This window comes from Pelodiscus sinensis, chromosome 1, assembly GCF_052426305.1.
Source record: "Pelodiscus sinensis isolate ZL-2025 chromosome 1, ASM5242630v1, whole genome shotgun sequence".
NCBI lineage: Eukaryota > Metazoa > Chordata > Testudines > Trionychidae > Pelodiscus > Pelodiscus sinensis.
Genome location: NC_143052.1, coordinates 59,655,560 through 59,668,995, shown reverse-complemented (window position 1 = coordinate 59,668,995; position 13,436 = coordinate 59,655,560). Strand labels below are relative to the sequence as shown.

General features: G+C 48.0%; 1 protein-coding gene across 3 annotated transcripts in view; it reads right to left on the bottom strand.

The window, feature by feature from the left end:
- The window catches only part of SLC16A7 (solute carrier family 16 member 7), a 141,783-nt gene extending 130,593 nt beyond the window's left edge, over positions 1-11,190 (bottom strand). The window contains exon 1 of one of the 3 annotated variants that reach the window (XM_075930713.2): positions 10,867-11,190. The gene's annotated coding sequence lies outside the window, so the exon portion shown is untranslated. Of the gene's footprint in view, positions 1-8,080; positions 8,229-9,428; positions 9,989-10,866 lie in introns of those variants that run through there. The other 2 variants (XM_075930720.2, XM_089779579.1) reach the window with 2 other exon arrangements.
- Between the last annotated feature and the right edge of the window lie 2,246 nt (positions 11,191-13,436).

Here is a 13,436-nt window from a genome sequence, read left to right as displayed (position 1 = left end):
CACAATTTTCTTTTAGGCTGACACTTTTCAGGCTTGTTTTCTATTTTAACATTTATTTTATGGTTGAGCAGAATCAGTATAGCCCTGTTGGCATGAGAGGAGTGTGAATGTTTTCTACAACAAATATATTCTTATGATATTCTTTGAAACATACCCACAATCTGACTGGTTTGGTGTTGGAAGCTGAAATTTAGCATAGAAATAGTGTTTTATTTTGGTGCAGAGAAAATTTATTTCAATTTGACCAAGTTATGAGCCTTTGAAAATCACATACAGCACAGTACACTGTTTAGGACAGTGGTCACCAACCAGTAGATCAGGATCTACTGGCAGATCTTGGAGCCTCTGAGAGGTGATCTTGACTGGTTTGGCCAAGAAGCTATTAAGTGCTGGAACTTCAGCTGCCCCTCCCCCCACTGCCTCGCAACTCCTTACCTTTGCCTTGGAGCTGCCTCCCCCACCCCTAGGAGCCTCCTGCTTTCTGTGCAGGGCAAGGAAGGGAGAAGAGAGGCGCTGATGTCAAGTTGCCCCCTCCCGCACCCAGTATCCTATCACCACAGAGCAGAGAGGGGGCATATCGGGACTTGGGATGGAGAGTGCTAGCTGCTTTGGGGAGTGGTGCAGAGCCAGGACAGGGAGCCTGCCCTAGCCTCACTGCACCACCACCCAGCAGCCACCTGAGTGCCCAGTCGGAGCCCACATCCTGAAACCCTACACCAGTCATGAACCCCCTCCTGCACCCCAGGCTCCTGCCCCAGCCCCAAGCACCCCTGAACCCAAACACCCTCCCAGAGCCTGCACCTAGAACCCCTTCCTACATCCCAACTGTCAGCCCCAAGGTCAGGTCAGAGCCCCTCTCACACTCCAAATCCCTTAATCCAAGACCAGAGCCAGCACCCCAACTCATTGCCCCTGCCTGGTGAAAGGAAGGGAGGATGGGGGAGGGAGGGAGAATGGAGTGAGCAGGGGCGGGGTCTCGGAGAAGGGGTATAAAGGAGGCGGGGCAAAGGTATTTGGGTTTGAGGTAGCTCTTAGATTGCGCTTAAATTAAAAAAGTGATCTCATGCTTAAAAAGGGTGGAGACCACTGGTTTAGGATTTTGTTTTGCTATGCTTTTAAAATTAGCAACCCATGAAGTTTGCAAAATGTGTATCTATCCAGGTAAGTTAGCTATGCTGTGGAAAGCATATAGATGGTGTGCACAAGCTGGGTCCTGCTTTCTGTGACTATGATAGCGATCTAGCTTCACCAATGCAAATACTCCTCAAGAGTGAATTTTACATACTCTTTGGCAAACACAAAATTTGACCTGTTTTGTTAACCAACAACAGCATAAATTTCAAACTTTAACTTGTAAATGCAATTCAGAATTCACGTTGTTAGCTTGCTATATAAATCATTCAAGTGAGCAACAATCAGACACTTGAACAAGATCCAGTGTCTTCTGTAATGGAATGTACTTGGAATATTCACTGCTTACAACTGACTCAAAGTACAAGAATTAGTTGAGTGTATTACATATGAGAAAGATTAAAATCTGAAAATTAAACAGTGTGTCATATTTCCCAGTGTTGAGTATGTGATGGCCCTCTTGCATTATGGTGTGTTGCATTGGGTTGGAGGGGAGCAGCATACAGAACTTTCCATGGCCCATAAAAAGACCAGACAGGATCCTGGGTACTGAAGAGGAAAAGGGAGTTCCTTAATCTGCACAGTGCCCTCACAGGAACAGGAAAGAATGGGGATGCAAAGTGTCATAACTTTGTACCCCTCATTCTCCAACCAGCAGGACTGGCCAGCCACATTGAGGGGTGAGCTACAGCCCACAGACGGGAATTAGTGGGTACACAGTCGAGCTCTTAAAACTATATGTCTGTACTGAAACCAGCTACCAATGTTGGGCCCAATGGGTAGTGATCAATGGTTCGATGTCAGGTTAGCAGTCAGTTTCTAGCGGAGTGCCCCAAGGATCAGTTATAGGACTGGTTTTGTTCAATATCTTTATTAATGACTTGGATGAAGGGATGGATTGCACCCTCAGCAAGTTTTCAGATGACACTAAACTAGAGGGAGAGATAGATATGCTGAAGGGAAGGGATAGGGGTCCAGAGTGACCTAGACAGATTAGGAGATTGGGCCACAAGAAATCTAATGAGGTTCAACAAGGACAAGTGCAGGGTCCTGCACTTAGGATGGAAGAATTCCAAGCATTGTTACAGGCTTGGGACCAACTGGCTAAGAGCAGAACTACAGAAAAGGACCTGGGGATTACAGTGGATGAGAAGCTGAATATGAGTCAACAGTGTGCTCTTGTAGCCAAGAAGGCTAATGGCATATTAGGTTGCATTAGGAGGAGCATTGCCAGCAGAGCTAGAGAAGTGATTATTCCCCTTTATTCAGCTCTGGTGAGGCCACAGCTGGAGTATTGTGTCCAGTTCTGGGCCTTCCACTATAGAAAGGATTTGGATGCATTGGAGAGGGTCCAGCAGAGGGCAACCAAAATGATTAGGGGACTGGAGCACATGATTTATGAGGAAAGACTGAGGAATTTGGGTTTGTTTAGTCTGCAGAACAGAAGAGTGAGGGGGGATTTGATAGCAGCCTTCAACTTCCTGAAGGGAGTTTCCAAAGAGGATGCAGAAAGGCTGTCCACAGTAGTGATAGATGGCAGAACAAGGAGCAATGATCTCAAGTTACAGTGGGTGAGGTCTAGGTTGGATATAAGGAAAAACTATTTCACTAGGAGGGTGGTGAAGTATTGGAATGGGTTATTTAAAGAGGTGGTGGAATCTCCATCTCTAGAGGTTTTTAAGTCTCGGCTTGCCAAACCCTGGCTGGGTTGATTTAGTTGGTATTGATCCTGTCTTGGGCAGTGGGCTGGACTTGATGACCTCCTGGAGTCTCTTCCAGCTCTATGTTTCTATGATTCACCCCATAGCTATAAAGAGGTAGGCAACAATTTCTATTCACTAGCAAAGCACCCACTCACAAAGAACTATAGCTGGCTGTAGGTTCCATTGGCAGAGGGTAGCTTTATTTTGATGTCAGGGATTCATAGAAGCCCTAATGGTGGACCTGAATGCAGCTGGGTCATCGTCTTTTCTTTCCAACACAGCTTCTCCTAATTTTTGGAGTGTGTCAGTCTCTTCCAAACCTAGTGGAAAAGGGGTTTCGGGCAGCTTGAGCTATTGTCTCATAAGCTACATCTAGACTGCACTGCTTTTCTGGTATACCAGAGGAATAAGAGCTGTATCGAAAGAGCACTTTTTTCTGAAATTTGGCACCATGTAGACAGGCCAAATTTCAGAAAAGCCTCTTTCGACAGCAAAGTGGAAAAAGATATGCAATTTGCATACCGCACATTGCTTTTCTTTTTCCAATTTATCTTTGCAGTATAGACCTAGCCATAGTAAGATTATGACCAAGGCCTGCAGGATGGCAGAACTCAGAATGTCAATGAATGTGATGCTGGATTGACCCAAAATAAGAAACAAATCCACCTTTGATCCATATAAAATAAATATCCTGTCTTCAGTTTCAAGGCACTGTAGCATTTAGTTCCTCCCTTTCTCTCTTCTCATAACACTTCTGCTTACTCTCAATGAAAACGCCAATACTATACTAAACTGGAATAAACAATCACCAATCCCTTGAAGGAAACAAAATTACAAACACGTCTTAACAAGTTCGTCTCTCCCCAGGTCAAGTTCTCCAGGACTCTTTCTCAGCAGGAAAATACATGTTTTTTTTTCTCCCCAGAAACATCAGCAGAAACATTTCAAGTCAGTGGGGAAATAAATAAGAGAATAGGGTCAAAGTAGATGTTTGGGGTCTAGAGTTTAACCAAATAACCAAATAAACCAAAGAAAACATTTTCCCTTCTCTATAGGATTACTAAACAATTTCAGTTCCACTCTTTAGGGAAAACAAAGACAAAAGAGTCTCCTTCTCAGCAGAGTAAGAAAAGTAAACAAACACGGTTAATGCAGCTAATAGGATAAAATAAACAATTCAAATTCTCCTCTGTAGTAGCGGCAATAACTAAAAGACCAAAAATCTCAGCCATTTGGCTCCAGAAGAAACAGTCCTCTCCGCTTAGACTGGAAGAATAATCATCTCTTCTCTTACAGGAGCCCTTAACTCCTATGGGTATATCTACACTACCACCCTAGTTCGAACTTCCCGGGCTTCATTTGCATATTGCCGGGCGCCGCCATTTTTAAATGTCCACAGCATGTACTACGTAGTTTGGATTAGGCTTCCTATTCCGAACAACTGTTACTCCTCGTGGAAAAGCATTTTCGGAAAATCATGCCAGTGTAGACGTAGCCTATGGGTATGTCTAGATTACATGCCTCTGCCGACAGACTATCCAACGTAGTCAATGAAGCGGGTATTTAAATATCCCCAACTTCATTAAAATAAAAATGGCTGCCATGCTGGGCTGGCTCAGCTGATGATCAGCACAGTGCAGTAGTCAAGACGTGGGTCGGTCAACAGGGGAAGCCTTTGTCAATCGTTCCCTTATGCCTGCTTCATTGACTATGTTGGGTAGCCTATTTTACATGCCTCTGTTGGCAGAGGCATGTAGGCTAGACATATCCTATGTGGCATTCCCTAGACCATACCACAATTGCTTACAATGTCTTTGGCTAAAACAAGGAGGACGCAGGACTCAAACATCAACATCCATCCTCCCCTTAATCAATATTTCATTAAAACACTCTTCTTATGTAAAAACATTTAACAGCTGTCCATCAGTGTGCGGGTCACAGAAAAAAAAGAACAATAAAAATACCTGCACTGCTTCAAGATTTCAGATTTCAGTCAGGATATCTAGTTTTTAATGTGTCTCAACTGCAATACATACTCTATTTCCATAGTTTGTCTTTCAACTCAAGTGGCACAGGAACATGCTTTAGAGTGTAAGGGCAGGGATTCAATTCCTCCAGGACATTACTTATAAATACCATATATACATTCTATAATACAGTATGCAATTGCATGTTAATAGAGAATCTGTTCATAATTTATTAGTACAGGATGGACCTCCCTGGTCCAGCTTCCTCAGGACCTGACCAATCCTGGACAAAGGAGTTTTCTGTACCAGGAGAGGTTGGGGGGTTGCCAGCCTCCCTGCTGAGCTGCGCTCCCCAGCCACCTGGTACTGCTGCCCCCATCCCATGGCTGCAGCAGCCCTTCAGGCTCTGTGGCCCTGTGAGCTCCAGCAGTCCTGCTGACACTTACGGCACCATTGGCTACAGGCTCTGCAGTAGGGATGTTAACTATCAGTTATTTTACTAGTTGAGTAGTCGATGGAATTTCCATCGAGTATTCGACTAGTCGATAGGCACTTCCGCATTCCTCTAGCAGGGGCATTCCTTGTACATTTCAAAGGAGGAATGAGGAATTCCGTGTGCAGCCCAGAGCCAGTGGGAAGTCCCACTGACTTTGGGCTGCATGTGGTATGCCAGCTTTGAAGTGTACAAGAGTCCCCAGCAGGCACTCTTGTTCATTTCAAAGCAGAAGTGCAGCACGGACCCCGGGGTCAGTGGGGGACTCAGAGTCCCACGCTGACCCCTGATTCCATGCTGTTCTGGCAATTTGAAATGCCATACAGAACTCGGGGTCAGCTGTGGACTCCCCAACTGATCCCTGGCTCTGTGCCACATTTCAGCAGAACCTGGGATCAGCTAAGGACTCCCCAGCCGACCGCAGGTTCCATGTGGCATTTCCCCAAAACCCTGCTCAGCTGGGAACTCCCGGGTTCTGGGAAAATGCCGCACAGAGCCCAGTATCAGCTTGGGAGTTCCCAGCTGACCCTGGGCTCCACATGGCGCTGCTGCCTTGAAATGCTGCTTTGGCATTTCAAAGGGGCAGTGCCGCACAGCTGAGCCCACGCTGAGCTGTGCAGAACGGCCACTTTGAAGTATCTCCTCTTCTCCCCTCTCCTTTGCTGACTCTACCTGAGAGGCAACAAGGGGGGGGGGGAGGATCAATTAGTCGACTGACTATCCAATAGGCATTTGCTTATCAGATAGTCAAGTAGTCGACTAGTCCTTAACATCTCTACTCTGCAGCTCCCTAACCTTGTAGACTCCAGCAGAACTTTCTGGCTTCCTGTCACCATCGACTGCAGGCTCTGCACCACAGTTTCCAATGCCCCACTGGCACCATCAGCCAGCTCTGCTCTCAGCTGTCAGCAGCCTCTCCCAGACCATGAATGTTGCTGGATCAGAGAGTCCCAGACCACACAAGTTCAACCTGTATAGTATATTCCAAGGCAACCTAAATCACCAGTAAGGTGCAGGAAATGTTTAGGCAATTGTTATATGGTTGGTACAAAACCAGGGCTGATTCCTTGGAAATGGGATAAGAGTGAAAATAGTCATTTTAAACTTGTTTGCCTCTTTTTAAAAATGTGTATTTATGGATTCAAGCTTTCAAAATGTTTAAAACATATTTTGTGTTTTGGATATGGTGTATGATGTCTTTCTGAAATTAAACTTCCAGTAACTGCCTTTTTAAAACATCTGTCACTTTTTTATCTTTTTTCCTTTCCATTCACAAGTCTTCCTTTCTCTTGTGTTGTCTTACTCAGCTCACACTTTTGTGAGAGCTAGTTTCCCCACCCTTCATTCTTTACTTACACATTCAAAGTACAAAGAGAGAGCATTTAGGAGATATCCTTGTTGCCTGCCAGCTGGAGCACAAAAAGAATAAGGAAAGGAATATCAAACCTACTCACTGTTATATAATTGTGCACTGTTTACTACACTTTGTTGGCACTTAAGAGACTGCAGCTTTTTTATGGTCACTTTTTCCTACTCCTCGGCAATAATAAACATAGCAATAGTAAATAATGATAGCACTTATATAGCTTTATCTTATCTGATGACCTTAAAGCTCTTTACAAAGGTACATACATTCCATTGTATAGTTAAGGAAACTCTGATAGGAAATATTAAGTGATATGCCCAAAGTCACCCAGGCGATGTCTACACTACAGGGCTTTATTGGAAAAATGTATGCAAACTGTGCTGCGCAATTTTTGATAACTTTTTCTGATAATTTTTTTGGAAGAGGTTTTTCCGAAATTTGGCCCAGTGAAGACAGGCCAAATTTTGGGGAAAAAAAAACCTCCTTCGGAAGAGCCCTTCTTCCTCGTGGGAGGAGGAAGACAGGGCTTCAGAAAGTAAAAAAAAGTAGAAGAGCAGATGCATTCTCTAGATGCAGCAGAGTTTTTCTGGGATACCTCCCATGCCAGTCTAGACGCAGCCAAAGAGTACCTTTTTTACAGTGATGGGAGATAATGATTCTCACTTCTTATTTATAATGTCACCTGAAAGTGAGAACAGGCAAACAGCACAGAACATTTATAGCCATCTTTGCAAGGTATTATGTGCCAGATATACTAAACCAGAGGTAAGTAACCTCAGGTCTGCAGGCCAGGCCAGATGTGGTTAATCGGGGTTACCCCATGACAGGCCAACAGATGCTTCAGTAACTCTGGAATTATGCACCCCAATTTAGGCACCTATTTAGATTTGACAAGACAATTATTGTGAAGTGTAATAAATATTGTAATACAGTTAATAAATGTCTCAAATTATATACCACTTAGGAATCTGTGATAGGATTGCTAAATGTATGTGTGTACAGGGGGACGGGGAGCAAAGCAGAGCAAAGCCGTGGAGCACGCGGGCAGCGGACAGCCCAGACGCGTCTGGGCTGTCCGCTGCCCGCGTGTTCCCCCGCTTTGCTTCCTCTCCCTGGTCTGCTGGAGACCAGGGAGAGGGAGGGCCCCGTTCATAACTGCGGGGCCTGCCTGTACTATGATGGGTCCCCTTAGGCTCTGGTGTGGGAGGGGAATGTGCGGAGTGTCTTTCTCCTTCTCAGTCCTAGGCCATGTGAGTGAGTTGCGGGGAGGAGGGGGGGAATGTTTGTTTGTTTTGTTTTGTTTTTTGCTTCTCATTTGTGTACAGCTACCAACTGATTCTTCTGTGAGTTAGCAGCCCCGACCCGAAAAAACGTTCTGGTCTAACTCATAAAACTCTCTTCTTATGAAACTGATACTTACAAGTTTCTACCTTTCAAAATGAATTTATAAATTCATTTTAGTGGATAGAGAAACAGCATCTATTCAGCATCCTTTCTCAGAGTATCAGAAATCTTCAATATTAAAGAAGTTTAATATACAGTGTAAATCTGGAGAGGGGAGAAAATTCTTTTAAAAAATATGTATCTGATTAATATTTCTAAATACAACAAACTTTAAATGCACTCATTTTATTCTTGCTTTATTGGCCCTCTCTTGTAATTTCTCTTTCTACTTTTTCTATCTGCCCAAAATATTTGACTTTAAACATGACCTTCATATGATTCAACTCTTGTTAGATTTGGGCTGGTATGTTGCTCAGCTTATCTGATGTGCTGCTGAGTTTACAATCCCACGCCTGCATGGCAAACTGTATGCACCTATTTATTTACTATGTAATACAAAACTTAGCTACAGTAATGCAAATAATTACTATTACTATCAAGACCAATAAAATATATATGTTTTCACCACACAGGCTTTCAACAGTAACCTCAGTAAGATTCCAATTTCACTAGTGGGGCACCTGATATCTGAACTTAGATATGACAGCTCAGAGAGAGTCATTCCTACGATATTGTATCAGGAATAGGGACTGATGAAATAATGTACCTACTGGATAGTAGGACAGCCAGAGGACAAATGAACCTCAGCATGGATTACGGTAGGTTCTTGATCTGCTCTAAACTTATGCCTCAGCTGTAACTTTATATGGGCCGTTCCAGCAGCCACAAATAGCTGAGGCACTGATGGCAGTGCCTAGTGATGCCCCCTTACCATGGCATCCTGCACTACAATAGTGGTGGTGGTGCAAAGCTAATTATGCCCCTCCTGCTAAGGCAGCCTTTTAAACTGGAAACACTCCTGAAGGTTTACTTTGCATCCACTGCTATATCCTGGAAGTTTTGTATATGAAGTAGCTGAAGTAACAAAATGAATTCCCCCGTGTTCACTCCTCTCTCTATACATTGCCAGGGTTATAACTACCAACCATAACCCACACTCAAGTTATTGTAGCAGTAATCAGAGCAATAAATACAGAGCTCGGGGGAGGGGGAGTGTACTTATTCTGGCCATATTTCCCCACAGCTCACCGAGGGCTGCGAGGCCAGGCTCTCCATTGCCTTCAGCCCCGCCTCTCATCATTAATCTTTTTTAAGCAGTTCCCACCTTTCTCTCCCCCCCGTGTAAGTGCCTTTGTACAGTGTGAGCAAGGAAGAGGCCTTGCCAGGCATATGCGGAGCGAACTCAGCACCGCAGCGCAGCGCTCCACCCGGCGCCAGCTCCCCCAGAACCGACCAACTGGGAGACGCCTGGCGGCCGAGCCCACCTCCCCTCCTAGGAGGATCCGGTTCCCGTTCACAGTCCTCATCCTCCATTCCTCGCCAGCTGCCTTCTGCGCGCCGTTTCCCATTGGCCGCTGCAGAGGGGCGCCCGGGGGGCAGCAAAGCCTGCAGCAGACAAACTGCTACGCTCGCCCAGCATCGCCAGCCGCCCGCGGCCCAGCCCTCTCTGGAGGCTGCAGCCTGCACCGCGCGGCTTTGTCCGAGGGCAGGCGCAGGGGCCAGTCGCTGTGCAGTCTGCAGCACGCCTCGCCCGAGACAGCGGCGGGCTCCGGGGCGCAGCTCCAGCGCGGGGGAGGAGAAAGGGGCCGGGCTCTGCGCTGAGAGGGCTAAGGAAGCTCGCAGTGATGCTGCCGCCTCCTTCTGCGCCTGCAGACACACAGGCGTGAGCCAAGCCCCTCTCAGTCCCGGCTCCGCGCTCCCCGCACCGCTGCAAGCGGAGGTGCCCAGCCCGGCTCCCCACAATAACCGGCAGCCCCAGGACGCAGTGCCGCGTGGCTTGAGTCTCCAAAACACCCCCACCAGGGCTGGAGTAGTTAGCGCCTCGCGGTGCGCCACGGGCGGGGCAACACGGCGGGGGCGGCTTCTGAGTTTCTCCGGGGGTGTGTGTGGGGGGGGGGGGGGAAGGGCAAAAGGGCTGCCAGGTGTAAGTCGCGCCCCGGGGGCCCCAGCCTGTGGGGACGGCCGGGGGTGGCTGGTGTGTGTGCGCTTGCGGCAGCCTCTGGTGCAGAGTGTGTGTCTGGGTGGGGGGAAGGCGTTAACCTGCGGGCTGCCGCAGCGAGCCACGAGCAGTTGCAGGGATGCCCCTGCGCGCGCGCCCGCGTGTCAGTGAGCGAGGCTGAGCTGAGGGACCAGCCCCAGCAGCAGCAATTGTAATGGGGGGTGTGTGTAGAGGGGGGGGGGCTCTGCGGTGCGGCCCCCGCCCCTTGCCCACAGCCCGAGGGCGGCAGCAGCTACAGTGATGCCCCTGCGTGTCAGACAGTGAGGCTGGGCTGGGGGACCCACCCTTGGGCCTTGCCTGCAAGCCAAGGGCAGCAGCGAGGGCTGTGTCAGCGGAGCTGTGCTGGGGTCCCGGCCCCTTGCCCACCACGGGCAGCAGCTCACGTGCGGGGGACGCGTCAGTGGCCACGAGCGAGCAGCCGGGGCATCCCCCCCACACGAGCCAATGGCAGCCGCTCCTTGCGCAGGGTGTGTGTCCGCGGGCGCACAGGGCCGCCGCCTGCACCTCAGCACTTCGGCGGCGGGTGTGTGACAGCGACTGGCCGCCCCGGCAGCTGCCCGCCCGCTGCCCACGCTGCGGGGCAGCAGCATGAGCGCAGCGCGGAGCACACGGCCTGAGGCGCGCCCCCTTCCCTCCCCCGCCCTTCCAGGCAGGGGCCAAGAGACGCGGTCTCCTCCTCCCTCCTGCTGCCTCGGGTACGTTACCTGGTCTCTAGCTGGGGCTGGGTGGGCCGGCTCTAATCCCGCCGCCGCCGCCGGCTCCTCTCACTGCCACTGGGCGAGGGGGTTTATTTATTTATTTATTCCCCATGACGTGTCCCCAGCAGCAGCCGGAGGAGGGGGCAGCCCCTGTGTTTGTCTGCGGCAGGCGGAGCGGCTACTCCTGCTGCTCCCGGACCTGCGGGGCTGCCTCAGCCTGCTGGCCGCGCGGCGTGCAGGGCTCCGGCTTCCTGGGGCAGGTGACAAAGGGCCAGCCGCGGCGGCGGCGGCTGGAGCAGCAGGCGGGTGGCTGGGCGGAGGCTGCTGCCGGAGACGCCTCCTGGGCCACCCAACCGGGCTCCTGGCCCTGCTGAAGGGACGGGAGGGGCGCGAGGAGACCGAGAAAGAGGGGGCGGGGGCGGGTGTGAGACCAGGGGCCAGTGGGGGAAAGGGAGCGGGAGTGAGGCGGGGAGGGGTGTGGGTCCGACCAAGGGGCAGTAGTGGGATGGGAGCAGGTGTGAGACCAGAGGGGAAGTGGGTGCGGGGTGCGGGTATCATATCGGGGGGCAGTAACGGTCGGAAGTAGAGTGAGTGTCAGACCAGGGCACAGCAGCAGGAGGGACTGTCACTCGAGTGTCAGACGGGGGCAGCAGCGGGAGGGAGCAGGTGTCAGATCAGAAGGGCAATAGCGGGAGGAGAGCGGGTGTTTAACCAGAAGTGCAAATGTGGATGGTGGTGGTGAAGCAGGTGTCCAATGAGAGGGGCGTTAGTGGGGAGCGGGCAGCCTTCCTAATTTCTTACATTCCCAGACCCAGGAACACCTGCAAGATCAATTGATCTTTGCACTCTTCTACAGGGACAAGAATTATCTCCCAGATTCCTACAAGATACACTGAGACATCCTCCCACCCCACCAGTACAACCAAGCAATTGTATGGTGTGTGTGTTTTGTTTTTGTTTTTTCCTGCTTGGTTGATTCTTTTAGGGAGAAGGAGAGGACAAGGGCACTTGGCCCATGAAGATACGTCCTGTGACACCTTTCACATGACACTCATGCATTTGGCAGGCAAAGTGTCAAGCTCTCCTAGCCTTTATTATTGCGTGCCAGACACGTCTAAATACACGATCTGGTTTTCAACTGCTTACATTGCTGCAGCACTTTAACCTTTCGGGCTGAAATTTTCCATGTCAGATGTCTGTGTCAGGGGGAAGTAGTTTAGAAAGTTGGGCAGCTAAAATTGTTCGACTGTTTCTGAGAATGAGTTTACAGAAAAATTCATTATTCCACTGTTTTTAAAAATAAATTCTGGTGACCTTTCTGTTGAAGAATTTTAACATTCTCATTCTTGAGTCCAGGACTTGAAATTTAGTACTGGCATGGCCTTTTTAAAAGGGACATGTCTTATATTATTACTGTGAAAATCAGCCCACATCTGGCCAAATTATAAATACTAAAAAAAATTCAAGTTCACACATGTTTAGTGATGTTTCTTAAAGTGGCAACTAAATCTTCTGAAGAGTCTGCTCTGAAGATGAGTCTGGTTCAAAATGTATATGATCATGTAAGTAAAGACTGTATCATAACACAGATGCATAAGTGGGGCAAATTAAAGTTCTGTGAGCTATTTTGATTCTAACATTTAGTAATTGTGTGTTAGACTTTGCAGTCCTAATTATATTTTATTGTATGTTTTGATCTCAACAATTGAATACTGATACTTTTTCTATATAACTCATTAATCTCACATTTTCATATCTGGAGACAGAAACTATAATTCCTTCATATATATATAAGAAAACAGTGTGACACGACCTGGGCACTGGCAAAGATAGGACAAGAATTCAGGTCTCTAAGGCTATGTCTAGACTGCAGGCTTCTTTCGAAAGAGGCTCTTTCGAAAGCATCTTTCGAAAGAGCCTCTTTCGAAAGAGAGCGTCTAGACTGCACGGAGAAATTTCGAAAAAGCGGCTTGCTTTTTCTAAAGAAAGCATCCAGTGAGTCTGGATGCTCTCTTTTGAAGAAGCCCTATTTACATTGAAGAACGCCTTCTTTCGAAAGAGGAACTTTCGAAAGAAGGCGTTCTTCCTCGTGAAATGAGGTTTACCGCCATCGAAAGAAAAGCCGCGTTCTTTCGAATTAATTTCGAAAGAACGCGGCTTGAGTCTGGACGCAGGGGAAGTTTTTTCGAAAAAACCCCTGAGTCTGGACACGGCCTAACATTACAACATCAAATTCCATTCAACCTTTTAAAATAAATGTATGAAAGTGATGGACTTAGTTCTTCTGATTTTCTTCTGATTCTGACAGTGTGCTCCCAGATCCAGGAATGGAACCCAGGCTTAGGTGGGTTCACTATTTCATTGCTGTCACACACATAAGAACATAGCAATGGCCATATTGGGTCAGACCAATGGTCCATCTAGCATAAGTGATAATGATTCATCTCCTTTTATCAAGTCCCAGTATGTGGCAATCAGAGCCTAGAGCATGGGGTTGTATCCCTGACCATATCAGCTAATAACCATTGGTGAAGTTATCCTTAATTAACTAATCTATTTTTTTTTCTGAACCCAGT